Genomic DNA, 25,631 nt, shown 5'->3' with positions numbered 1-25,631 from the left:
TCCAAAGTCTGGAATATTTTCCTTGTTCACCTTTTCAAATCCTACGTTTCCTTGAAAACTTTACTCAATCATTATCTTGTATATTGAGCTTTTCCTGATCTTCCCATATTTTAATACCCTCTCTCCCAAAATTACCTTTCATTTATTTTTCATAGATTCCTTTGTGCATTTTTTGTAAACATTATCCCTTGATAGAAGATAAGCTTCAGAGATAGCTGGCTCCTTTTTTTCCCTTTGTTTCTTCAACATCTAATGCAAGTTTTTGGAACAAAGTAAGTACCTTACAAATGTTTCTTGATTAGGCCATTAATTCCTAGCTTTCATCAAGGAACAAAAGTCATTGTTCTCTGGCATGGTAATATTTCGATATTATAGCAAATCATTCACTGTCACGGCAGAAGGAAAAATTTCCATGGATTTTTTTTTGAAAGAGAAACTATTTTTCTTGCATCACATCTCATATGATTCAGTGTAGACTAGGGACATCTTCAAAATTAAGGTCTTTTACCTTTACTTCTACTAATTTTACTTTACTAAAATATGAGTACCACTCATCTATGTCTGCTAGAAATTCCTAATAACTAAACTCCTAGCTCATATATACTCCTTTGAAATCATGGTCTTCTTTCTCTTTCAGGTACCCAAGAGGATTACAATTTTTACAAGTGAGCAATTTCCATTTATTCCAGAGCAGACAAAACCCCTTAATTCTGCCTAAATTCTCTCTTTTATGTTCCCCCGTCAAAAAAATCTCTAAGGAAATAGTATGATCCAAAGCTGCAGTGAAAGAAATGTTTTGCTATTTATTTAAATAATTAATTAAATTATTTTTTGACCATTAAATTGAGCCTATCTGCCTAAAAAGAGATGTTGCACTCCCAAGTTATAGATATGACAAGCAAGGTTAAGACTGTTTAAAAAGTTTAAAAATACTCAGGTTTTTCTAAGTTATGAATTATCAATTTACTCCATTTTATAAAATTTTTAGTTTGTACCATTAATATAGTTAAAAACACATTAGCACTTTATTCCATCTGCTACACTCTGACAACTAATAAGAATTAATAAGCTAACATTCATAACAAGTGGTATTATATTAAGTGATTCACGATAATTTTAAAACAAGTAAAATTATACTACAATTTAATTTCATAGTTCAGGAAAGGAAACACCCAGTATCTTATGTTTTAAAGGTGATTGACTTAGAGTTTAAAGGGATCACAGAAGACATGTGTGCCAAACCCATTCTTTGACAAATAAGCAAGTTAAGCCTTAGTGAGACAAAATAACTTTTCAGCATCAGCAGTTGGAATTTGAATCTAGGTTTTCCTGAAATACAATTTAATTATGTATTAATAATTAATTAAAAATTAATAAATTATAAATAATTTAATTAATTAATTAATTAATTAATTAAAATAATTAATTAAAAATTAATAATAATTAATTAATATAATTAAATACAATCCACTATGAAAAAATGCATCTCAAAAGGAAGAGTTGTTCTGAACACCAATTTTTGTCCTGGCAACTGAAGTACTTCCCCATAAAGACTATTCATAAGTTTTATATGAATCTTAGACAGGAAATTTAATGGCTTCCTCTATGTCCAATCTCTTCTAAGAAGAGAATATCAAGGAGAAGAGTTGGCCAAAAGGTAGAAGTTGAGGAGAATGAGCATTGAGATAAGACCTTTGGATAAGGAAATTAAGAAATTATTAATAACTTTGAAGAGAGCAATTCTCATTGAATGGTGAGTTAAGAAACCACAATATCAGGAATTAAGTATTTATTTCTTGGGAGTTGGTTAAATGGGATTGTGTTTGTCTGTGAGCATGTTTGTGATAAAGAGATGGAAATATTGAGAGAGACATTAAGAGAGAAAGAGAGAGAGAGAGAGAGAGAGAGAGAGAGCAAGAGGAAGAGAGAGGCCTTTAGATCTGAAGACACAATTAGAAAATTTATAATGTATGAAAAGATAATATATAATACATATAATTTCATATAATATATATTCATATTTCCATGTTACATAAAATAGATATGATGTTATATTATAATATACATATATAATTGAAATATAGGGCCCTAAATGTGTGTATTTGCATATGTATATGTATGTGCATGTATGTATGTGTGTGTATATATACACATATGAGTCAGCATAAAGAATACGAATCTGAGATATACCCTTCATAGTCTTGTGTAAGTCCTTAATGTTTCTGAGTTTCATTCCTCTATGTGTATAATAACTAAATTGGATTAGTGACCTGCAAGTTCTTATTTTAGGATTAGAATTTTTAAGTTAAGAAGGTATTCAAAGTTTTAAAAATCCCTGACCTTATCCCTGTCTTTATTATAGGCACAAGGAAACAGCTAAGAAGTAAATGAGTGATAATTAGTCTTTTATTCTTGGCTTTAGTAGACAAAGAAAAAGGAAAAAGAGACAATGATCCACCCCTTATCATAGGGGAGCTTTTTGGATAATAGGCTTTTTCATTGTTTTCAGCGATTTTCTCTTGGGAACAATGATACTAGATGCTTTATATGGATTGTTTTTAAAAGGTTTAAGTGGTCTCTGGAATCTTTGTAGATACAAACATATAAATAAAACCTAGAGAAAAAAAGAAATGAAGTCATTTTATAGATTATAAGTAAAAATAAAATGACTTCTTTTTGAAAGGAGGTATACTATATATTCTTTTTATGTTCTCTCATATTTATGTAAAATCATTTCTGAGATAGTTTAAGTGATTTGGAAAGTATTTGATGTGATTATTGAAATTCTTACATTACTTTTCAGTCTACACATTATTTTTCTTAGCATACATTGTACAATTAATCTGATATATTTTATATTACCTGTCTCCAGAGAACAGATTAGGGCCCATCAATCCTATAGAGATAGAGCATGAGATTACTGTTCCTAATGATTAGATATATTTCAGTGTATCTTTAAAGAACTAGTTGTATCAAATAGAAATGTAATTAGATATTGAATAATACTGGGGAAACATACATATTGCATAAATAGATTTACAAGCAATATAATTAGTGAGTTAATTTAAAAGCAGTCACACTACTAACTTATTAAAATGTCCCTTCATCCTTAACTTTCTACCAACTATTGAAAAATGAAACACATTTCTTTGATCTGAAAGAGCCTATTTTACTTTTCCTCACTGCTAATATTTAGGAAAAAATCTGAAGAAAATATATTCGAAGGAATAGCTTATTATGGGGGTCATACAAAGCAAAAGGATCTAATTATGCATCAGAGTACTTATTTCTAACTAGTTTTCATTTTCATATCTTAAAATGAAGAATAAAGGAATCACAATATTTATTCATTCAAAGATCTTAGGAAAGATAAGGCCCTAATGTAAAATGCAAGATAGTTGATAAAAAGTGCTCATGTTTATATAGAATTTCACAGTTTATCAACCAACTACTTTTCTTCTCTAAATCTATGAGTAAATTAGAGCAGGGATTTATTATCCCCAATATAGAGATGGGGAACTAAAATCTAGAAGAATTCAATGACTTTCTCAGTGTCACATGAGGAGTAAATAACAGAGTCAGGATTTCATCCCAGGTCTTTTGGCCTTAATTTTATTTTCCTTATTAACTGCTTGAAGCTCTCTCTCATTATTTCATAGATTGTTTGATACAGATACAGATACATCCATATATATATATATGTACATATATATATATAAATATACACATATACAATATATACATATGAGTATGTGTACATATATGGTATATGCATATAAACAAATATATGTATATGTGCTTTTGTTCTTAATGCATTTTGACAATAAAATGATTTTGAAAAATTCCTAGATTATATCTTTTAGACATGGACCAGAAATTATAATCACCTGAGTTACTACTTTCCCTATTTTACAATGAGCAAACTAAGGCACATAGAGGTTAAACAACTTACTGAGTCAAAAGCTTATTACTGATATGTCATAAACCAATATAAGTTTAAACCCTTTCCTTACATATTAGGCATAAGAGTGATACAGGCTATGCAATGGGGGTTTAGTGACTTATCCAAAGTCACACGGCTAGGAAGTGTCTAATGTCAGATATGACCTCCTGTTTCCAGATCTTGCTCTCTAACCCCTGAGCAATCTAGCTACCTCCTGCTTTATAAAATTTTAAAAAACTATGTAAAAATGTCATTTTGTTGTGTGGCTCAATTAACTTTGTTTTCTTTCAGTTATTTAGAGGTTACTTACTCTAGTTTATCATTCTTTAAGTGCTAAACTGATCAAATCTGTAATGATATTTTGCAAAGCAATATGGAAAGCAAGATGATGAACAGTAACCTGATTAGAACATGGAATGAACTGAGCCTGGCAGGGGCTGGCATATGCTAAAACAGTTAAAACTCAGATATATGAGGAAGGATTTGAACTGGGACAGGATCTCAATCTGAGATATTTGGGGTAGTGGGAGGTTGTGGTGGTGAGGGCAGGTCATAGGTCAACTTGAGTTACCAGCAACTTGCACTGACCAATTTCATAGTCCCAAATCCTGTCTTTATACTGAATAAGCTGTTCCTGATTCATACTCCAAGAAAAGGCAACAACATCTTTCAGCAAAACAACCTGATTTGGGTTGAACTCTGTCTGGCCAGCCAGGCTTGCAACTGGCAATTAGCAGTTGACAACTGACAAGCCTGATTATGTCCAATTCAAGTACCATCTTTATCATCATTAGCTTAGATTAAGAACCTCCTGTTTCCCTCCTTCCCAGTTATTACCCTGCTTCCCTCCTGAGCCTGATAACATTAAAACTTTGAACTCACCTAGATTTGGTGTCAACTCTATTTTTAGCCTTAGTGATTATATTCTTGGGACATTTGAGGGAAAGAAGAATAATATCAGTCATAGCAAGATATAATCTGCAGTCAACTCAAGCATTATCCTTACTAGACCAGAATAGTTGGTTAGAAGTAGCTGTGCTATTCTAATCACAGATTCTTCATGCCATTCTGGGACACTGTTATTCTGAAGTTGAGTTCAGCAGATTCACAACAACCATTTCTGAGGGGTCCTTTGTCTTTTACTATCACAACTATCACTTAGGCATCACTCACATACCTCAGCTTCAGCTCCTCATAACACCAGGATCATTATAAGACATCTGGGACCCCAGTAAAATGCAATGATGAATTAGTGCAAAATACTTCCCATTCATTTCTTTTTATTTTTCAAGTACATATAGAAACAACTATTGATGATTTTTGATACTTTAGAATTCAATATATTACCCTCCTCACTTCCCCAAGATAATGAAGAATGTGATATGGGTGATATCTGTATTTCCATGTGATACATATTTCCGTATTGCTCATGTCATGGAAAAAGTGAAATATCACACATACAATGGAAATCTCATGAAGGAAATATAGTGGAAGATGGCATGTGATGATCTTTGTTCAGACTCCAAAACTTTCTTCTTTGACTGGATATTTTTTTCAACATGAGTCCTTTGTGGTTCTGCTCACTTAACTTGGCACCATTTCATATGAGTGTTTCCAGGACTTTCTGAACTCATTCTGATCATTGTGTCTTATGGTACAATAGTATTACATTAAAATTAGATATCACAACTTGTCCATCCATTCTCCTCATTTTCTAATTCTTTGCCACTACAAAAAGAGCTGATAATATTTTGGTAGAGGTAGGTACTTTTCTCTTATCTCTTATTTCTTTAGGATAGAGACCCAACAGTGGCATTTCTGGGTCAAAGGGTAATGCATAGTTTTGTGTTCCTTTGAGGCTTGTTTTATATTGCCCTCCAGAATGTTTCCCGATTTTCCTACATCACCCCCAGAATTTATCATTTCATTTATCATTTAACATTTCATGTTAACCAATCTAGTAGGTATGAGATAATATCTTGGAGATATTTTAATTTTCATTTCTCAATTATTTGGAGCATTTTCCCCTAGGCCTTTGGATAGTTCTAATTTCTTCCTCTGAGAACTGCCACTTTTCAATTAGAGAATGCTTGGTATTCTTATAAATTTTACTGAATTCTCTATATATTTGAGAGATGACTCTTTGAAACTCATGCTATAAGAGTTTTCCTCAAAACTTTGCTGCTTCCCTTCTAATCTTGGTTGCATTTGTTTTATTTGTAAAAAGCTTAATTGTAATCAAAATTATCTATTTCATTTTTGAGATATTCTCTATGTCTTGTTTGGTCATATATTCTTTTCTTTTCCATAAGTCTGACAAACAAACTTTTCCATGTTCCCCTAATTTGTTTATGGTGTCTAAATTTATTTCATGATCAAAGTATTCATTTTGACTTTATCCTGGTATATGGTGTGAGATGTTGGTTCATGACTAGTCTCGCCATATTTTTCTTCAGTTCTCTCAACAGTTTTTTTAGTGAATTATTTCCCCCAAAACTTTGATCTTTGAGTTTATTGAACATTAAGTTGCTGCGAACATTGTTTATCAACTGTAGATTACCTAATCTATTTCATTGACCCACCACTCTATTTCTTAGTCAGTACCAGATCATTTTGATGATTTTCACTTTACAATATGGTGGTGCAGCAACATTTTCCATCTCAAAAAATAAACTCAGACTATTACATTTTAGTTCAGTACTTGAATGTCTTTGGATATTTAAGATTGAATGAATGATTTTGGCTATTCAACAAATATTTATTTATACTTACTACATGCAAAGATTTGTGCACATTCCTGTAGACATAGGACCTAAGTTGAAAATAAAATAGTCCTTGTCTCCAAGAGGCTTATATTCTACTGGGATGAACCTATTGCACAATGGTATCCAAAGTTTTCTACCACAGCTAAAGATATCTTCTTTGATCCTTTCTTTTACTGTTGATATTTATTAAGATAGATGATGTGTTTCAGGTGCAATCTACACATGTAACTATGACATACCTGTCTTCCTGCTCAGTTTCCACCCCAATTGATCTTTCCATTTAGGCAGGGCTAGAGAATCTCCAGCACTAAACTCAGGTTCCACTTCTGAGTATGAAGGGCTTATATTATCCCAACATGGAATACTGCTACTTCCTTTCCCCTTGTTGTAAGCTTCTGAATAGGATACCTGGAAGATCAAAGTATTCAGATATTGGAGCTCACTTTGTTATGCAGAGTATTCGGGTAGTGCCCTAAATTAGCTAGAATTACTTTGAATTATTTCAGATACCTCATCAATATTTAATAGATTTAGACTTATTGGACCCATGTTATCTACTTCTTTGTTGTCAGCAACAGTTTCCTTTAGGAAACTTCAAGATGACTTCTGTTTCTCATATAGCAGTCATTGCCACTCTATCCACCAAACTCTACTGTTTTGATAGGCTTTAAAGGTATTTTATCCCAACTGTCTCTATTAGAAAATTCAAAAGTCATCTTGGATCCACTGTTCAGAACACATTTCATTTCACATTCTCAAACTTTACAATAATTTCTCTGGGATGGCCTAAGAATCTAGAAATAAGCCCACTGTTTGAAGATCCAGAATGCTATTAATATTTGGACTAATTTTTTCCTATTACTAGTTCCTAGAAAATAAAACTGTTACACTTCACCTCTGCATTCTTCTTCCAAGTGCATAGATCATACATATGACCATACAAGTGTAAAATGAGATGTTTTCATTTCTTTCCTTGCCCTATGCTGGTGGTGGTCCTACATGAAACTACTATCGCATTTCTTCTCTTAGGTTTTTTGGCTTTGTCCATAAGACTATTCTACCTAGAACTCCAACTCTCAGCAGTTTTTTCTTTTTAATTTAGATTCTAGTCTTCATCTCTGTTGCCAGTGTAGTTTTTAGATTTGGTTCTGTACAGGATGATGTTCTGGAGCTAGTCAAAGCTAGACTAGATTAGATAAGTCCTTGTATTTCTGAGCCAATTTTGAGTTCACTTCAAATTTCTCAAAACTATCTCTCTCAGATCTGTTGGCTTATGCTCAAACGTAGGACCAAATAAGTATGGTTTTAGCTCCTAGTAGTGTATCATGCCCTCCATTTTCCAGGATTCACTGTTTCCAGGGATAGTTCACACTCCTCAAGATTATTTCTTAGTGAGAAATATCCTCATGAGACAAACCTTTAGAAATTTTGTCATGTGGAATCTCTTATAATCAAATGGTACTAACTATGGGGTAAGATATTTTGTCCTGATTTAAATATACCTCTTAATTGTTATTGTTTTTTGATGGCAAGTCTTCACTGTTAATCAAGTCTTCTGGTGTTATAATTGGTTCCTCCTCCTCAAAGGAGGTGTCTAGAGAAAAATTCTTGAATTTTTTTCTACTTGACAAAAGCTAATTATTTCTATCACATTTTTAGAATTTTTTTTTGACTGGACTTAGATTTTGAGGTAGAGACTCTCAAGGAAGACAGTCAATTTTCTTAGTAATCTGTTCCTTCAGGTTTTATTATTCTCCTCCAATCTCTCAGTCAATAACTTAGTATATTCTGCTGCTTCTTCCTTATTCCTCAGGATAAGTTCAGAGATATTTCAAGATAATTCAAGATAATTCAGAACAATTAGTTGTGGTTTGTGCTATAAAACACAGTTACCATATGCTGAATTTTAGAAGCTTTAGACCTGTATTTCTTGCCTTATTATTGAGAGGCTTTCTCAGAAAATGCTGCTGGTCATCATTTACTTTGGACAAGTTGAAAAGTTTGAAGATTCTGTTAGCTCTTTCAGACCCTAGGCAACAAGACACAGTTTTATCTGTCAGTCCTGGTATATCTTTCTCTCCTTTCTTTAAAATAACCAAGATGAAATCACACATATTGGCATCCACAATACAGACTTAATGGATTTCCATTTTCTTTCTCCAGTTCTTCTAGGGTGAAAGCAAGAATGGCCCTTGCTGATATGTTCATAAGCCTGCTTCATGGGGAAGCCTTGTTTGTCATTCACACCATTAAGATGGACAACATAAACTTTCCATTCTTTACCAAGAATATCTGCAGAAACTTTGATGGCCATCTACTTCTTATAAAAGCGATGTACTTAAATGAGTTTCTGATAGCAGTGGCTTGGAAAGAGATGTTGCACTTCATCTTTGCACAGCTACTGACTGTAGACTTTACACAGGTAAGAGATTCTACTTCTATTCCCTCTGGGTCACATAGGCTCTGGCAGATTCCATGAGATTTTGCAAGTGGTCAAAGTGGCCAACAGAATCTTTGATGGGAAGGATTTCCTGTGAAAAGAAATCTGTGGGAATGAGTAGATTGGTGGAAATAATTTTTCAAGAATTTTTGAGTGTTTATCTGAAAATGTTAATTCAAAAAATACAAAGTGTTTTCTCCCAGTTTAACCCTGCTAGTGATCCCATATGTCTCCAATTCTTTTTCACTTGCTTTCAACATTCTGGTAATATCATTGTTTTTATACTCTGGATCTACTCTTAAGATTAAGAAAGATTAAGAGTAAGAAGCCTCTGCATTTCTTGCCACTCATGATCTTTTTCAATATTTATTAACTATCAACTTTAATGTTTTTAAAAATGCTATCGAATTCATCAAACTCACCAAGCTCATTTTTAGCCATTTAATATTACAAAATAAAAACTGAAGCAATATCTTCAATTAATATGTAGGAAATAAAACTAATGCAGATATGCAAATTAATGGCATAGAAGATCACATGCATATAATCCTAAAATCAGCTATTGTGAATGTCTACTTATACAACAATCAATACACAAATAGGTAAATGACATTCATTAAATTTGCATTACAAGCACAGGAGCACCATCTAATCAAGCACATAACTTCTTACATTAAAAATCAGTAATATTGTCAGGCACTTTACATATATAATCCTATGAAGTATTATATTAACTATGAGAAAGAGAAAAATTGAAAAAAAGAATCCACCAAAAAAAAGTCAAAGATTCCAGACAAGCCTACACATTAGATTTATGTTATGCTTTTCAAAGATAATACAAAAAAAAACCCCATTCTATTACTTGTGATGGAAATTTTTATCCCACTGCTCTGATATCGACAATTTATGTAAACAAAGTCAAAAAGCCAAATTTCTCCAAGTCAAGATGGAATTTTAATGTTTATTGGAAGAGGGCCAAGTCTCCCAGATAATCCTGAATCTCACACATGTTACATAGTTGGACCCCTGCAAGAGACAAATGTCCTAGCAGAGACCTGATTTAAATACAGAGTGAATTATTTCCAAACAAGGTTGATAACTTATATAACACACAGCATCCTGTAGATCTTTTTTAAAAACTGTTACCCAACTACACAGCTGATTGGTAGTCCATTTAGGAAAACCACAAGATAATACCCTTATTAAGAAATACTGATGATCATTTCCTCAGGGCTCATCTGATGGAGTTGGGAAAGATGGTTATTTCCAAGTAGGAAAAGGTGTGATTCTTGCACCATATCAGGACATGATGCAGCATTCCGGGACTTGAAACTTATATGGTCAGCATCTCATGGTAGAAGGGAAATATGACTTAGGAAGGGGTTGGAAATCCCTTTAGATGCAGTTTTACGCTTTAGCTTGAGATCCTTATAAAATCACAGATTCTACTAATTGTAATTAAGATTATAATGGAATTATACTAATCATTTTAAAAATCACAATATTGATTAGGTTTAAACCTATCACTATTACTAAAATCCAATCAAGTACAAGGGAGTAGGGGTCTTTCTTCCCTACATACTGTCTTCTATGCATATTTATAAATTCAAAGATATTGAGTGGGTATATTTTGGAGGAATATTCACAGAAATCACCAAAATTATATTAATCTCTGTCTAACTAACCTGGTCTTCATTCTGAGAGTGTAATGTAGGATGTATTAATAGGATTAATTTTAAAGATCTAAGGGGGAAGAAAGGCTAGAAACAAATTATAAAGGACTTTATGAACTGAGTTGAAGAAAAAAAGTTGTTCAAGTGCTAGGGTTCCAATGAAGATATTTAAGAAGAAATGTAGCAAGACACAAATAAATTTTAAGGGGTTCATTTTCTCAGCTAGGAAATAGATTAGAGAGGTAGAACCTTATAGTAAGGAGATTATTGCATAACTGACTGGTTATGAGGGCTTGAAATAGAGGCAAACCATGTAAGTGAAGAGAAAAGAGTAGATGCAAAGAATGTTGTAGGGATAAATTTGAAAAGACTTTACAACAGATTGATAATGAATGTAGAGATGAGGATGGTAAAAGAGATATTTCTACAGGTTTCAAAAACAAATGAATGGGACGGCTAGGTCACACAATTTATAAAGCAGACCTGGATTCAGGAGTACATGAGTTCAAATCTGACCTCAAATACTTCCTGTGTGACCCTTGGAAAGTTGCTCAACCATAATTGTCTAGCTCTTACCACTCTACTATCTTATAATTGAAGCTGGTTCTAAGACTTAAGGAAGGGTATAAATATTAATGGAAAAACATAGTGGTGTCTTCAATACCCTTACGGAATTTTTCAAGAGGATTATTTTATGATCAAAGCTGATGTTTCATTTGGGACATATCATGAAATCCCACTTTGCTCTTTCCCTTACTGGATTATGCTCATGGACACAACTGACACTCCATTGGCCCCATTCATCATTTATCACTTCTCTGATGAGTCATTTGTGTTAGCTCAACTTTCTAGTTCTAGTGGCACTTATTAATTTGGTAGTCTTTCACATTAGCCAGTACAAAATGAAAAATAAATACTGGGAAGAAATTATCTGAGCCAAATTGACACTTATTGTAGAAAGTTGCAAATTACAAAATGTCAGGGTCCAAGTCCATCCCAGTTCAGCCAAACACTCAGAGCTTATGTGTCAACAGTTATATAAAGATTCAGATTACACAGATCTCTGACTCCCTCAAAAATGTAGTGTTCTTCTGAATATCTCTTCTCAAAGGGGGTGATTAGAGAATGCCTCTCTCCCTTTTTTATTTTTGAGAGAAAGTATATTCAATTTAGTAATGGTCCATTCCACATATAAAAAAAAGCCAAAGTCATTCTTGTAGCTTCAAAACTAACTGTGTTATCATAATGTCTGGACACATTCTAAGAATTTGGACACATGCACACAACTCCATTTGCAAGGATCTTGCCAAGATATTTAGAGGATTTTACTCACTGAATACTGATTTCTATAAACAATTCAATCTATTAATAATTGAGATGACTATCACTAAAATACTGTTCACTTAATAGGATTGCACAAAGAGAATTTACAGTTATACGGGTGAATAAAATAGTGAATATATATTGAAATTGATTAAATAGATGATCTTGTATTAATCCCTCTTTTGGCCCACCTTTGGACCCAGTCCAAAGAATGAATGAAACATTCTAAATGCATAAAGGGTATTTCTCTTTGAGGAAACATTTTATTTTATTTTATTTTAGAATTCAATTTTAGAATTTTATTATTTTTTTGAATTTATTTTTTATTTTGAATATTTTCTCCTAGTAACATGTTTCGTGTTCTTTCCCTCTCCCCAAATGCCCCTTAACCCCCCTTGCACAATTCCACTGGGTTTTACACATATCATTGATCAAGACCTAATTCCATATTATTGATCGTTGGACCAGAGTTATCATTTAGTGTCTACATCCCCAATAATATCCCCAACAGCCCATGTGTTCAAGCAGTTGTTTCTCTCCTGTGCTTCTCCTCCCACAGTTCTTCTTCTGAATGTGGCTGATTTTTTTTTTCTTATAAGTCTCTCAGCCTTGCTCTGGATCCTTGCATTGCTGCTAGTATAAAAGTCCATTATGTTTGATAGTACCACAGTGTATCAGTCTCCATGTAGAATGTTCTCCTGGATCTGCTCCTTTCCACTCTGCATCAATTCCTGGTGGTCATTCCAGTTCACATGGAATTCCTCCAGTTCCTTTGAGCACAATAGTACTCCATCATCAACAGATACCACAATTTGTTCAGCCATTCCCCAACCGAAGGACATTCTCTTATTTTCCAATTTTTTGCCACCACAAAGAGCGCTGCTATAAATATTTTTGTAGAAGTCCTTTTCCTTAATATTTCTTTGGGGTATAATCCAATCAGTGCTATGCCTGGATCAAAAGGCAGATAGTCTTTTAAAGCCCTTTGAGCATAGTTCCAAATTGCCATACAAAATGGTTGGATCAGTTCCCAACTTCACCAGCAATACATTAATGTACCAATTTTGTCACGTCCCCTCCAACATTTATTACTCTCCTTTGCTGTCATTTTTGCCAGTCTGCTAAGTGTGAGGTGATACCTTAGAGTTGTTTTGATTTGCATTTCTCTAATTATTAGAGATTTAGAACACTTTCTCATGTGCTTATTGATAGTTTTGATTTCTTTATCTGAGAATTGCCTATTCATGTCCCTTGCCCATTTATGGATTGGGAGATGGCTTGATTTTTTGTACAATTGATTTAGCTCTTTGTATATTTGAGTGATTAGACCTTTATCTGATTTTTTTGTTATAAAGATTTTTTCCCAATTTGTTGTTTCCATTCTAATTTTGGTAGCATTGGTTTTATCTGTACAAACCCTTTTTAGTTTAATGTAGACAGATTTATTTATTTTACATTTATATTCCTTTTTGTCCCTATTTGTTTTTCTCCACATATCTATTAACTCTAATTTTTCTAGGATTTCATTCACCTTTCATCTCTCTTTCTTATTTATTTTTTGGTTTGATTTATCTAGATCTGATAGAGGAATATTTAGATGTCCAACTAGTATGGTTTTACTATCTATTTCCTCCTTGAGCTCTGCCAGTTTCTTCTTTAGAAATTTGGATGCTATACCATTTGGTGCGTACATGTCGAGTACTGTTATTTCCTCATTATCCATACTGCCTTTATCAGGATGTAATTACATTCCCTATCTCTTTTAATCAGATCTATTTTTGCTTTGGCTTTATCACAAATCATGATTACCACTCCTGCCTTCTTTTTCTCCATTGAAGCTCAAAAGGTTCTACTCCAGCCCTTGACTTTAACCCTGTGTATGTCCACCTGCCTCAAGTGTGCTTCTTGTACACAACATACGGTAGGATTTTGGTTTCTAATCCACTCTGCTGTTTGCTTGTTTTATCAGCAAGTTCATCCCATTCACATTCAGAGTTATAATTTTTAGCAGTGTATTCCCTAACATTTTGGTATCCTCTCCTAGTTCTACCCCTTCTTATTATGGTATTTCCTTTTAAACCAGTGGTTTGTTTTAAATCAATACCCCTTGACCCCTCCCTTGATTTCCTTCCCTTTCCATCCCTCCCTTTTTATTCCCCTCTTATTATTTTTTAAGGCCTAATGAATTCCCTCCCCCTCTCTTCCCCTCCCTTTAAGAACTCCCCCCCTCAATATCCACCTTGGTTTGTCCCTTCTGACTTAATCCATAAAGTTAGATAGAATTTGATATTCTAATTGATCTAGTTACTCTTCCCTCTCAGGATTAATTCCACTGAGAGTAAGGTTTAAGTATTTCCTTTACTCTCTCTTCCTCTCCTTCTTATAATAGTATTCCTCCCCTCCCCTTCTCATGTACTCTTTCTGTGGTATAGATTATCCTATTTTTCTTATACTCTTGGTGCAATCTTCTATCCCCACCCCCTCACTTTTCCCCCCATATCATCTTAGACCATTTAGTACTCCAACTTCTCCTTATTACTAATTCTTCTAATTACTATAATAGTGAGTACATTTTTTTAGAATTACACATATTTCTCCATATAGAAAAACAAATAATTTGATCTTATTGAAGCCCTTGAAGAAGGCAATTTAAAGGTCAGAGTTTTTTTCTTTCCCCTCTCTTTCTTATTTACCTTTTCATGTTTCTCTTGGTTTTTGTGGTTGGATATAAAACTTTCCATTTAGTCCTGGTCTTTTCTGTGCAAATGCTGGGAAATCTTCTATCTTGTTGAATACCCATGCTTTCCTCTGGAAGTATATAGTCAGTTTTGATGGGTATGTGATCCTTGGTTATAGACCCAATTCTCTTGCTTTTCTGAATATCATGTTCCAAGCCTTATGGTCTTGAGTGTGGAGGCTGCCAGATCCTGTGTAATTCTGATTTGTGTTCCTTGATATCTGAATCATCTCTTTCTGGCTTCTTGTAATATTTTCTCCTTAACTTGGAAGCTTTTGAATTTGGTTATTACATTCCTGGGGATTGTCTTCTGAGGATGTAGTGTAGAGGGTGATCTATGGGCTCTTTCAATGTCTATTTTGCCTTATTATTGAGGACATTGGGGCACTTTTGTTGGATAATTTCTTGTAATACACTATCTAGGTTTCTTTTTGTCTCTAATTTTTCTGGAAGACCAATAATTCTCAAGTTGTCTCTTCTAGACATGTTTTCTTGGTCTATTAACTTCTCATTGAGATATTTCATGTTTCCTTCTATTTTGTCAGTCTTTTGACTTTGCTTTATTAATTTTTGTTGTCTTGTGAGATCATTGGCTTCTAATTGCCCAATTCTAGCCTTTAGAGACTGGTTTTTGGCTATAATCTTTTGGTTTTCCTTCTTAATCTGGTATATCTGGTTCTTCAAGGCTTACAGCTGGTCATTTCTGGTCTTCAATTTCCTTATCAATTCATTTGATTTCTGAGCCTCACTTTCCAATTGCAAAATTCTTCCTTTTAAACTGTTATTTTCTTGCCAGATCTCTTTCATCTTTCTCATGATCTCGGATTTGAACTCTTCAAGATCTTTTTCATTTTTAGGAGAAGGTTTGGATGTCTTTAATTGTTTGTCCTCCTCTGTTTTCTGGGTTTTTTTCTGTGCAGAAGTTATCAAGTGTTAGAGTTTTTTCTTGGCCTTGTTTATTTCTTGGGCTTTGCTTGGCATCATTATGCTTTATCTGCCAGAAGTCTGAGTAAGGCAATCTGATTCTCTTTGTATGGAGTTAGGGAGCAGTTTTGCCTACTTGGCCCACGTTTTCTCCTCCATCTGAGGTTTTCCCCTGAGTCTGAGCATTCTGGGAGCTGCTGCTGCCTCTCTCAGCCCCACTCCCTTGTCCAAGGTCTGAGTTTTCCAGCCTTCTGGGGTCTGAGGTCTTGCTTCTCTCAGGGGCAAGCTCCTAGTGGTGCCAGTTAGCTGCCAAGAAGCTAGATTTCTAAGAGGCTCCAAATATTTCTTGTTACTACGCTGCCTTCTTGGCTCCTCTCCCCCACAGACTGACTCTTTAAGTGGTCACAAATGACCCTAGAATTGAATATTCTGTCCAGAACCCTACAACTGGTGACAGAATTACTCCTTTCAATGCAGAAAAACACCAATAATGGACAATGTGCTCCAACCCCATTAAATTACAAGGAATAATGTAATTTTACTAAAAGATTTGAAGAAAAGGAAATTCATGACAAGGAATCCAAAATTAAGTGTAATCTTACAGACAGATTATTTAGCTGATTTAGAGATGGGGATTTTTGTTGTCTCAGCAATGATGTCCAGAGACCTTTTCTCAAAGAAAGAGGTCTCCAGGAGGCTCTCTTGGAGGGGCAGAGAAACTGGGAAGCTGACCCTTAGTCACATTTGGGTTGACAAATTGTAAAAATAAGAAACATATACTAGGAAGCAAAACTGACATTTATTGTGGGAAGTTATACATTGCAATATGTCAGGGTCCAGGCAAGACCCATCTCAGCCACAAACCCATAGTTTATGTGTCAATTGGTAAAAATAAAGTCAGATTACATAGACCTCTCCACCCCCTTAAAAGGGGAATGGTATTCTGAATATCTCTTTTTAGAAGGGGTGACCAAATAAGTTCTCTATTTTTTAAGAATGTATATTCTATGAAGAAAAGATTCATTCCATATGTGGTAAAAACCAAGGCTGCTCTTGTAGTTTCAAAGCCAACTGAGATATCATAATGTCTGGAAACATTTCAGGAAAATGGACACATTTACACAACTTTCCTTGGCATGAATATCTTGTCAAGGCATTTAAGAGGATTTTATTCACAATATGATTATTTATTAATGATTCCCATATATAATTATTCAATTAATAATTGGGATTATTCCTTGTAGAATTGCTAAAATATTGCTTATCTAATAGGATTTCATGCAGAGAATTTGCAGTTATACAAAGATCTAAAATAGTAAATATAATCCTTAACAGTGTTTTGTTTTTTATCACCTCTCCCCACTTCCCTTCTCCCTCCCATTTTCTCCCCCTTCCCTAGTCTTATTCCCCTTCTACTTCTCTGTAGGGTAAGATAGAATTGTATACCTCAATGAGTATATATGTTTTTCCCTCTCTGAGCCAGGTACAATGAGAGTAAAGTGTAAGCACTGCCTATCAACACCCTTCTTACCCTCTCCATAATGATTTTTTATGCCACTTCTTGAAATACAATTTATTCCATTCTATCTCTTTCTTCCCTTTTTTCTTAGTGAAATCCTCTTTTTTACCCCTTGATTTTTTATATATCATATCAATATATATCATATATTATATATATCATTTTATATCATCCCATTTACATACACATCTTATCATCATATACCATCATACACATCATATCATCATAATCAACTTCACCCTCTTTCTAAGGATATTCCTTCTATCTGCTCTACTACTGAGAATGATTCTTAAGAATTAAAGATATCCTCTTTACATGAAGTACAAACATTTTTATCTTAATGAGTCTCTTAAACTTTCTCTTAAATTTTAAGCAAGAAATTTATCTTTTTAGCCTTCTCTTGGGTCTTGTGTTTGGACTTAAAATTTTTTGTTTAGGTCTGGGTTATCCCTCAAGAATGCTTGGAAATCTACCTAATTGAATGTCCATCCCCCCCCCCCTAAAGAATAAACTCTATTTTGCTGGTTAGGTGACTAATTCTCAAATTCTCTAATAAGATATGTAGATCTTCCCTTGGTCTACTTCTCAAGTAAAACAATGCTGATGGTAGAGCATCAGGCCATTTCAAGTGAATTTCAGTACATAATTTTCCTATCATTGTCTTTAATTCCCTATTCATTCTTTCTACTTGTCCTGAGCTCTGTGGGTGGTACAGCACATGAAATTTTGGTGTTATATCTAGGCAAGAATATATTTTGGGTAAAACCATATCTGTAAAATGTGTTCCCCTGTCTGAATAAATTCTTACTGGTAAACCAAATCTAGGTATAATTTCCTTTAATAATATTTTGGCTACAAACACTGCCATTGCTCATGCTTTTAGAAATGCTCCCAGCCATCTGGTTAGCTGGTCTACTAACACTAAATTTGTAATGTCCTGCTTTTGGCATTGCTAAAGAGTCAATTTGTAGGTGTTCAAATGGTGTGTATGATAATGGACATTCCCCAAATACTTATTCTTGAAAGATATGTTGGTTACAGGCTTGGCAAGCTGCACATACTTTTTAGGCAATGTTTATTATGCCAGAGGCTATCCATACTTTCTTCACCACATGCCTTGTGTTCCAAAATGACCATTTTTATGAATTTATTGGCATATTTGTTGATAAAATGTTCTTGGAAATGTTAGTTTACCTTCTGAAGCCACCTATGCACCATTAATTTGATTAGTCTTAAAATACTGTTTCCATTTTTAAACCTCTTTCTCATTATATGTGTAAGTGTGGATTTCGGGTAAATCAAGGATAACTAAACACTCATCTTTGAATTGGACTGGGAAGTCAACCCCATGGTACTCTGAAAGAATTCCATTTGGGAGGGGCCAGTGAAGGTGGGAGTTTGGTGAAAATTCTGAAGATTCTAAACTGCCAATGACCAACTGCCAAAAACTCCTAAGAGGACATTCAAACTCTCAGGTGTACTTGGGAGTGGATGGTTGTGGGTGGCTTGGAGGATCTGAAAAAGAATTTAGGTCTTCTGAACCCAAAATTCAGGGATAAACTAGAGATTTCAACATCAAAACCTTTCTACTGACTTCATTGCCAATGAAGGAGAATCTGAAAGAGTTGTGCTCCATAATTGGCCTCAGTGCCCAGACTCCAAAGGGAGTGGGCACTTGGGGGACCCTTCCTTGATCTCTTTTATACCCTTTCCTTGTAGTTATTCCCCTATTCATTAGATAGTGTCAAGAATAGGATATGGTGAGGGGAGGGAGAGTGACCTTCTGAGTCAAAGCTACAGAAGAAACCAAAACTGCTCTCTTATTGTGGGGTTCATAGTTGATAGAAAAGTTATCCCTATACTCTCCTTCCTCAAAAATCCTCAAACATCCCTAACCCTGTTATCCTGAATTACCTCATCCTTACAATAAATCTTTATTAGTTCATTAGTGGTAGTTTGGGGCTGTTACTTTGAGGGGAGGAAGACTGATCTTGTGGCTGAGGGGAAGATGAATTCCAAACACCATCTTGAAGGGCAAAATCACTAGAACTGAGGAGGAGGGAGGCTTATCTCCGTAGTGCTGGCTCTGAGGGTGGGATCCCATCCATTAGAGGCACATCTGATCCCCAACACCTTCCTTCAACACCCCCACTATAGCTTTGCCATTTGGGAACCTTTTTGAGTTTATTCCCTCATAGTTCTTCCCTGGGGTGGGGGTGAGTGAATAGCTAATCTGGCCCATTGAAAGCTAACAAGGGGAAGTCTAGATACCTCCCCATTTTACCATCAGTACTCAGCCACATACATTTGTGGCAAGCCAAAACAAAACAAAGAACCTGATTTAATCACAAAAAGTCATTTTTTAAAAAATAAAATATTGAAAAGCAGTCAGACGGCAGCCATTTTGGATGAGTCTCTCCCTTTAGCTACAAAAGCCTCACAAGGATGAAAAGCAAAGAACAGCAAAGCAGAAAGCCTCACTAGCTAAGCAGATACATTGAAGCAGATACATTGAAACATGGCTTGGGAAATGGGAAGAGTTTTGTTTGTGGTAGCTCTATCATGTTATATTCTTTCAGAACTATGATGTATGGACTGTGGATAGAGACTATACCAAATTATATATTGAACCTCATTCATTTAATAGATTCTTACAATTGGTTAAAGATGGAGATAGAACAACTGATAGCATTTCATTTATGGCAGTTATTGCTTCATTCCTGCAACTGTATTGGGCACTAAAAAAGCTGATAGGACAGTTATTGGGACACAAGGCTGAGGAACAAGTGACTTTGGCAACTCTAAAAGCTGAGTTAGCTAAAATGATACAGGAAGAAATAGCCAAAATGGGGGAAAAGATGAGGGGAAAAACAAATGGCCAGGACAATATATTGATAATGACAGAGACTAATGACAAAGAGAATATAGACAAACAGGGCAATGATACTAAAAGCAAAGACACCACAGTAAAAGGGGCAGAAGCAACCATTCCTCTCCTTCCTTTGCATGATAAAGCAATTTTGAAGCCAGACCAGGGTATCATCCGTTTAAAAACACATACCCCATTTACCAGTAGTGACCTAGACAGTCTAAAAAAGAGATTTGGTGATTGAAAACAACCACAAAAATGCTTGAAAGAGTTTAGGTTTGGGTTGAAGATTTAAGATCTTTCTTACCAGTGACATTAAAATTCTTTGAGAAGAATTATTTAGCCCAGCCCAAGCCCAACAGTTTATTAGGGAGACCAGGGAAAATAATCACTTAACATCATGGCCAGAAGTATATGATGACATGGAGTTGTCTAAACCACAAAACCATGCTTATCTAAAAACACTGTAGGCAAGATTTAAAGGAGGGAATGGCAAAAGTAGCAAAAAGACAAAATGCCTGGACTCAGTTTGAAGCACATAGGCAGAAAGTTGGAGAACACCCCAAATACCTCTCTTGACTGGATTCTCAAAGCCGGAGAACTCATTCTCAGGTTCACCAATCTGGGGGACCAAAATTTGCAGCACATTCACAGACAATTCATCAAGGGAAATAGTTTACCTATCAAGTCTTACTTCCAAACTCAGTGTCCTGGGTGGGAAGAATTGCTTTTGGAGGAATTGAGGAAAATAGCAAACTATATCCAGTCAAGATCACAGGGGATGGTAGAAAATAAACAGACAGAGAAATCTAAGGATGAAACCATTAGTGACCTTAAAAAGCAACTGAAAGAAGCAAAATCTACACTTAAATAAAAAGAGTTAGAAGAAATAAAAAATTTAGCAACCTTGCAAGCTAAGAACAATATGAATAGGTCACAATACCAACTTAGACAGAGCACTGACATAAAAAATGTTACCTTTGTGATAGAAGGGGCTATTTTGTGAAAGATTGTTGGTATAAAGAACAAATTAACTTCAAAAACCCAAATAGCACTAATAACTGAAGAAAAACGTACTCTAATAGCTATTCCAACTCAAAATACCATCAAAATAATTCTTATGCCAGGAAAAATGATAGATTCCGTTATCATGAATCTATCAAAAATGCACGCAGCAAATCACCAGACTTTTCTGCTGTTTTTTAAAAACCTTTGCCAAGCTGCTGCCTCCCACCTCTTCCCCAATCTGTGCATTTTCCCTCCCAAGTGTTTGTTACACACTTTCCCCACCCTCTCCACCCTTGTGCTGGGCCCTCAGCCAGCTGCCACCTCCTGGTGCCTTCCACCTACTTTTCCCCATTCCCTAGGCTGCCAGCTCCTCCTCAGCTGAAGCTGCAAAAGCCTCAGGCTGCCTTCAGCCCCAAACAGCAGCAGACAGGAGACTTAAGCTGCTTTATCTACTATTGTGGGTCCCTGCCACTACGTGACCCTTTTGAGACCATCCTGCTGGCCTGCGTACTACTTCTGTAACTGGTAATCTTTAAAGCACCCCCAGCCCCTAGCCCCTGCAGGAGAAAGAACCTTTTAACCTTGCAGAAACCCCTAACCTCTGCTGGGCTTACGTTTGTTGACTCATCCACAGCGAGAGAAGAGAATAGTGCTGCATTTATGTCCTTCAGTTGTGTTTCCTCAATTTGATTTGCCATCATTATCGTACAATTGTGAACAGTTTTTGCAGACACAGGCATGCCTTTTATTCATTTGATTATCTTGTCTTTATCTGAAAAGTCATCAAAAAGTTCATTGGCAACAACAAGCATGCATGTTTTGGCATACTCCCCATCTGTGAATGGCTTTCCATTTCTCCCAATTGATAAAGTAGCAGCAAAGCTAGCCGAATTCCAGTCACCTTGTTTGGTCCAAACACGGAGTTGCTGCTGACTAGCTTGCACTCTGCACAGTAGCTCTTCACATGCTTTCTTCCTGCTGTCCCCTGCAGGATATTTTGATGCAAATGCAGTATGGTGTAGGTCAAAGTGTCTCTTTATATTTGACTGTTTCATTGATGAAATTTTTTCATTGCATATTAGACACACTGCAGAACCTGCTCTCTCCACAAAGGTGAATTCCTCTGTCCATTTCTGCTGAAAAGTACGATACTCATCATCCTTTAATACTCTTCTTCTTTTAGTCATCTTCTTCAATAAAAGGGTTTCTGCAATTAGTTAGCTGACTACTTTATTAAAAGGAAGGAAAATGCAGTTCAGTTTAATTAGAAAATTTGAATTTAAATACCAGCAAGGGCCTGTCCCCTTCTCCAGCTGTGAAAACAAAAAGAAAGCAAAACATCCAATTCAAGCTATTTTATTAATCAAAAAACAAGACTTAATGGGGCACTATAGTACTGATATAACTGCACACATACATATAAAACTCCTTTACACTAAGAAAATTGCTGAAATAAAGAGAGAAAAATTCAGGGAAGAATACTTTTTCCTCTCCCTCTCTCAAGTCAGGCAATAGGAGAAGAAAAAGCTGTCGGCCTGCTGGTTAAGCCATTTGGCCACATAAATTAAGTAGGAGATCAGGAGATTACAGAAAATAACATGACTTGTGTGCAGGCATTAGTAAGTAGTGGAGGAGGAGGGTACCTTTCCATGGAAAACTGGCCAGGACACATCACACACATTTCTTGGTACAGGTGTTTATCAGTGCTGCCTACTCAATCATTCTGTATCAAATGAAACAACTACTGGGGAGAAATGCTTCTCATTAATGAAGCATATGTAAAGATGTAATCTGACTATAGTTACCCTTTAAGAGCAGGTAGAAAAGTTAAAAACAATAACAATCCCACAAATAGGGAGTGCAGACCCCATGAATAGAGGTAACAAACAAGGCAGTGTCCTCACTGAAAAATCAATATAGCAGCAGAATAGGTAAAACAAGTGAGACAGTTCTAGGGATGGATTGTAAATGTATAAATACACTGAGATAAAGCCATGTAAATCAGAGGCAGAGGGGTAGAGAATGTAGACAAAAGTGATCTATCAACTATACAGAACCCCAAGATGTCAGTAACAGGTGTGGAAAGAGTAAAAGGAGGGCAGAAGGAGGAACACAAGCCGAACTAAAGACCAGGATTTGTCTCGTGCGGCAATATCAATGAGGGAGCCTTCCATCTTAGAAAATAGTCGCGGTACCGAAAGGTATGTGACATGTAATGCCATGACGTTGATGTATCATGTGACGCACTATGTCACGCGTAAACTGTTGGTTACTGGGCCGTGGTTCGTCTGTCAGTGCTCATAGTACGAGCTCCTGTAATAGAGCCTGAAAAAAAATTGACTTTATGGCTCCTGCAGAAAGAGCCATATCTGGCCCTCAAAAGAGCCAGATATGGCTCGAGAGCCATACATTGCTGACCCCTGCTTTAGAGCAAATCTGCCCTGTTTTGTAGACATATCCTCCATTTTGGTTTCTGGCAAACACAGTCATGCCCCTTGCTACCACCCCTACCCTAACCACACCCCTTACCCTTCTCTGTTGTAGTGTGACCACTTAGCCACCAGAGGTCAATAGAGAGCAAAAACATTTTTTTTTCTTTTTTCTGTTTTCTTCCCCCTTCTTCCTGTTGAGCTATAGTGGGTTTTTCCTTTTGCCACAGAAGGGCAGCAACACCAAATAACTATATAAATAAATAAAGGCATTAATTTTTAAATTAAAAAATAATAATATTAAATAAAAATCATTTTAAAATTATATATATACAATTATAAACTATATACTATAAACGAATTATAGTATATAATATAAATGTATACATTATAATAAAAAAACAACATATTTAATTAAAAAAATATACAATACCCTTTAGCTTGCCCCTAACCCCAAATAAATAAATAAACAAATCAATATATACATTAAAAACTTATTCTCTTTTCCACTTCCCTTTAATCTACCCTTTTGATCACAATGCTCAACAGTATAAATGCTACTTTACAAGAAACCCTTGTGGTTTTTGCCCAATTAGGAACTTATAGAGTTCTGGATTACTTCCTTGTTTCTATGTGGCTTGTAGTTTTCTTTTTTCTGGGTTGGATGGTCACAACAAAGGAGAATGCAAGCCGACATACAAGTTCAATTGAACTAGATAGTGTATCACTTACAAGCTCAAATGACAGAAGAAGATTCTCCCCCAAACAGGCCTGATTTTTGCAAACCTGTTTCTCCTAACATAGGAATATCAGGCCCCTCTACTATATCTCAGGTGCAGAAACTCCTCTCTCACACTCTGAACCAATTTGCTCATGCTCTTCAACTCCTGGCTAACATGGCCTACCCACAGTCAGTAAATGATTCCTGTGCAGGCCTTTTCCCTTAAGGGAAGTGTGCACAATAGGACCTGATGGGGATGTGGTCACATTGAAACAACACAAGCTTTTCATGAGCAAGGATATAAAGGATTTCAAAGAAAACTGTCATTCTTTCATAGAGGAGCCCTTAACAGTAATAAAAAAATTGGATGATATTTTCTATGACTATGACCCCTCTTATAAAGATGTAGAAAAATTGCTCTGGGCTTTCCTAACAGAATGGGAGAGGACTAAAATTATCTCTCATGCTAAGAAACCCTGAGGATGCAATGCAGTACGCTGGCCATCTGAAGATCCTAACTCGCAGTACAATGACCCCAAAGACTATTCAGACTTACATCTTGCTAGGGGTGCCCTTCTCAAAGCAATGCGAGCATGCGCTGAGAGACATCAGGCCTGGACCAAATTTAAACGTATTACACAATCTGATGATGAGACACCCTCCCAATTCATGGACAGGCTCATTGAAATGGGAAATAGATACATGGAACTTGACCTTTCTGTTGAAAAGGATGTAAGGCAAATAAAGGAACAATTTGTCCATAACTCTCATAGAGAGATCCTAGATCATTTTAAAACAAATTGCCCTACATGGCTTGAAATGGACCTTGATGGGTTAAGGAGAACTGCTGTTTATGTCTTTAACAACCATAAAGAGAAACAGGAAGAGAGTAATAGTTTATTGGACATATTTCAAAAGAGACTAGACTCTTTAAATGACTCTAAGTGATAGAGTTGAAAAACAACTAAAAGAGTTTGCTACTCAACCAATGGCAATTGCCCCTCTCTAAGAATCTAACTTTCAGCCCCTTATATGCCATTTCTGTGGAAAAAGGAATCATATAATGATGAACTGTAGGACTTGGAATCAAGCATCTAGACATAATAACTTCAGAAATTACAACTTTAGAAATAATTACAATTATAGAAATAATGATTATAGAAATTATAGAAATAATAACAATTATGAAAACAATGATTTCAGGAATCGTGACTTTAGGACTAGTAACAGATCTAGCTATATGGATCAGGCAATTGATAACTCATACCAAATGACTCCAG

At 35.4% G+C, this 25,631-nt stretch overlaps 1 pseudogene; it reads right to left on the bottom strand.

The window, feature by feature from the left end:
• Window positions 1-8,355: 8,355 nt before the first annotated feature.
• LOC123241669 lies at window positions 8,356-21,941 on the bottom strand (annotated as a pseudogene).
• Between the last annotated feature and the right edge of the window lie 3,690 nt (window positions 21,942-25,631).

Source organism: Gracilinanus agilis, chromosome 3, assembly GCF_016433145.1.
Source record: "Gracilinanus agilis isolate LMUSP501 chromosome 3, AgileGrace, whole genome shotgun sequence".
Lineage (NCBI taxonomy): Eukaryota > Metazoa > Chordata > Mammalia > Didelphimorphia > Didelphidae > Gracilinanus > Gracilinanus agilis.
The sequence above is the reverse complement of the archived record's forward strand: the minus strand, read 5'-3'. Positions and strand labels throughout refer to the sequence as shown.